Raw genomic sequence first — 3,618 nt, 5'->3', positions numbered from 1 at the left:
CAGAGATAATGATAGAAACAAAAATTTAACACCAAAGATAATGATCTTTTTTTTTTTTTTTTGGGGATGAGTAACAAAGATAAAGATGATAATTGAAATAATAGTTTATAATAAGAAACACTATTATTAAATAATCTGCATCTTTTATAAACAATCCCCACCAAATAAGTGAATTAAGACAAAGATAATGATAAAAACAACAACGACAGGTATGCTTACTACAACAAGATAATCTGCAACTTTTGAGAAGTGACATTAAATGACATAGTCGACAAGAAATGATAATGAATCAAGGGGGAAAAGGTAGCAATTTCATTTTTAGAATTGAAATTCAATATACAGTTGAAAAAGGCAAAATAAGTCATTCCTTAAATTGCACAGGTAACAAATACAATTGAAATTCATTCATTCATTCATTCCTAAATTGCTATGATTGAACAAATGGAATGTACCCTACCTCTTATGATACTACAGTCAGTTCTAGCCTGCCATGAAAAGATTATCCATTGCCTAAATCAAAAAATTCTTTTTCCAAGATTTCATAAATTTTTTTGATAATCTAAGTAAAAGATCTTAGATGGCATGTGCTTACAACTTACAAAATTATTCAGACAACAAATATCTTTAAAGTCCATGAGAGACTATCAGGCTAACTTAGGTATAGTATCGTTTATGTAGCAAAACAGTCGAAATACATCTAGTCATGCAAAATATCAAAGTTTTCCTCATAAAGATACAAGATTTAAATACCGATTTGATGGCATTAAAAGAAAAAAAGGCAAGTTTCTCACTTTGGCGAGCAAAAATCGTCACCCGCGAAATTACCGAAAGGGGCACGCTTTACGTCCCATCCATGCCCCCCTTTTTTGGCCCTAAGGCCAAATACAGACAGCCACCGTTGGCTCATGAGGGGTATTCTCGTCCAACGCATTAGGGGTGGTGAATAACCCTGCCATTCCTCCAAACTATAAATTGGCTCATGGCCCAAGCACGCCTTGTAAGAACTCTGTAAGCCAAACACAAACATGAGAACTCCATTCGCCAGACTCCGAAGAACACAAACCAATCGCCCATCATCCTCCACACCCAACAACTTCAGAATACAAGGAAAATCCGTTTTCCTTACATACCCCCACTGCCCAATAATCAACCTATTCGCCATAAACACCCTCTAGAACATCCTAGAAAAATACAACCCAACATACGCCATAGCCGCTCAAGAACATCACCAAGATGGAGAGCCACACCTGCACGGCCTTATTCAATGCGAAAAACGCTTCAACATTCGTAACCAATTCATTTTCGACCTCACCGACCCTAACAACGAAACATCCATACGCTGCGGAGAATACCATCCAAACATCCAAGTACCCAGAAAAGACGCAGCCGTATACGAATACACAGGGCCGGCCCTGAGTTCGTCGGGGCCTAAGGCGAATTTCGGAAATGGGGGCCCTTTTATATTAAAAAAAATTTATGAATAAAACGATAAGTTACAATTTTTTTATTTGTTTGTAACCATAAAAAAATTTACTTACACATATAATCATTAAAATTATAAATAAAACAATTTAATAAAACAAAATTAGAACAAAAAAATTAAGAAAAAATTATTCAATTAAAATTGATAAAGCCCTAGGTAAAAAAATTTGAGCAAAATTATTTATTCCACTAAAATCTAATAGATAAAGAAGGTAAAAATAAAAAAATAAAAAAATAGGGCCCATATATTGTATGTATTATTTTTCTTGAGCCCAAACACTTTTTTTTTAATATATATTTTCATTTTAATAAATATGGACCAAACTACACTTATAAATAAATATGGAGTAAATTATACATGGACCCAAAAAAATATTTCGGGGCCCTTTAAATTGATCCTAAAACCAAAAAAAAAAAAAAACATTGAGCCTATAATATTTTACCAAATTTAGGGGCTCTATTTTTGGGCCAAATTTAGGGGCCCTATGTTATATATGTTTATATGTTTTACCAAATTTAGGAGCCCTATTGTTTTTTATTTATTTATTTATATATTTTAATTTTAATAAATATGGGCCAGACACATTTATAAATAAATATGGGCTAAATTATACATGAGCCCAATAAAACATTTGGAGCCCTTTAAATTGATCTTAAAACCAAAAAAAAAAAAAAAAAGGTTGAACCTATAACAATTTTTTAAATTTGGGGGCCCTATTTTTGGGCCAAAATATAGGGCCTAAGGCACAAGCCTTACCTGCCTTGGGGCAGGGCCGGCCCTGCGACTACATCTGCAAAGAACACAACTTCGTCGAAAAAGGCGAATTCAAAGCCAACCAAACCTCACCTAAAAAAACAAGAGACCAAATCTGGACCAAAATCTTGCAAGAATCCACAAACCAGCAAGAATTCCTCCAGAGAATCAAAACAGAACAACCTTACGTCTACTTCACCCAACTACGCAACCTCGAGTACGCAGCAAGAGTAATATGGCTAGAACCACCACCAATATACATACCAAAATACACACACTTCCTAAACGTACCACCACAACTGAAAACCTGGGCAGACGAAAACCTATTCATGGTAAGCTTCGAATCCATCTCTCTACTATACCCAGATATTACACTACAAGGCCTCAAATGGTCTCAAGAAGTCGCAGAGGACGAACTTGAGGACATTATAGAGGCCAATAGAGAACTTAACCCAATTTCTGACTCAATCGATTTCAAGAACCAGAATCCACACCAGACAGACCCACCTCCATCATTATAGAAGGCCATCAAGAACCGGCAAAACACAATGGGCAAGATCACTCGGAAGACACAACTACTACAACGGAGGAGTCGACTTCTCAACATATATTTTGATTTTTTTTTTTTTTTTTAAAAAAAATGTGGTCTTTTGTGATTTGATGATTAATAGGTTCAAGAGTGTGTGATTGGTTTCTCTGATGAATTTTTTGGTTTTTTTTTTTGGTTTTTTTTTTTGTTACAAGAAAATCCTCCCCCTCTCACTCTCCCGCAGGTCTAAGGCAGATCCCCTTGAGGAGATCACCAGGGTGTCCTGTTGTCCGTTTCGAGTAAGAGACTATAACCTGGAAGCTTGTCCCGACCTCCCAAGACAAGCTCCGCTTAAGTCAGGACTCGCACATCGAGGGAGCATTAAACCCACATCAAGCTGCTGATTAGGCATCCTGAGGTCAACCTCCTAACCAACTGTGCTACGCCCAGGAGATTGACCTAGAGGGGAATCGAACCCAGGACCTAGGGGCTTAAACCCCAGGCCCTTACCAGGTTGCCACCCACCCCTGGGATATTTTTTGGTTCTAATTTTTGAAGTACTTGTTAGTAGCTTGAGGGTAAAATTTAGGGATTAAGATTCTCTGCGATTCTTTTCCTACAATGATCTTGCTTTTCACCATAGCAAGTACACAATCCAATGGTTTAAGTTTTGAAGTGAAGTAAAATGATATTAAAAAATATTGTGCATTTTTTAGGTATAAATTTAGGGATAAGCATTCTATGCAATTCTTTTCCTACAATGATTGAAGTAAAATGGCATGTACTATTGTGTATTTTTTAGGAAAAAGTTTATCGATAAGGATTCTTTGGAATTCTTTTACTACAACGATCT

The sequence above is a fragment of the Camellia sinensis genome, chromosome 2 (assembly GCF_055761805.1).
Source record: "Camellia sinensis isolate YWXY chromosome 2, ASM5576180v1, whole genome shotgun sequence".
NCBI classification, from domain to species: Eukaryota; Viridiplantae; Streptophyta; class Magnoliopsida; order Ericales; family Theaceae; genus Camellia; species Camellia sinensis.
The sequence above is the reverse complement of the archived record's forward strand: the minus strand, read 5'-3'. Positions refer to the sequence as shown.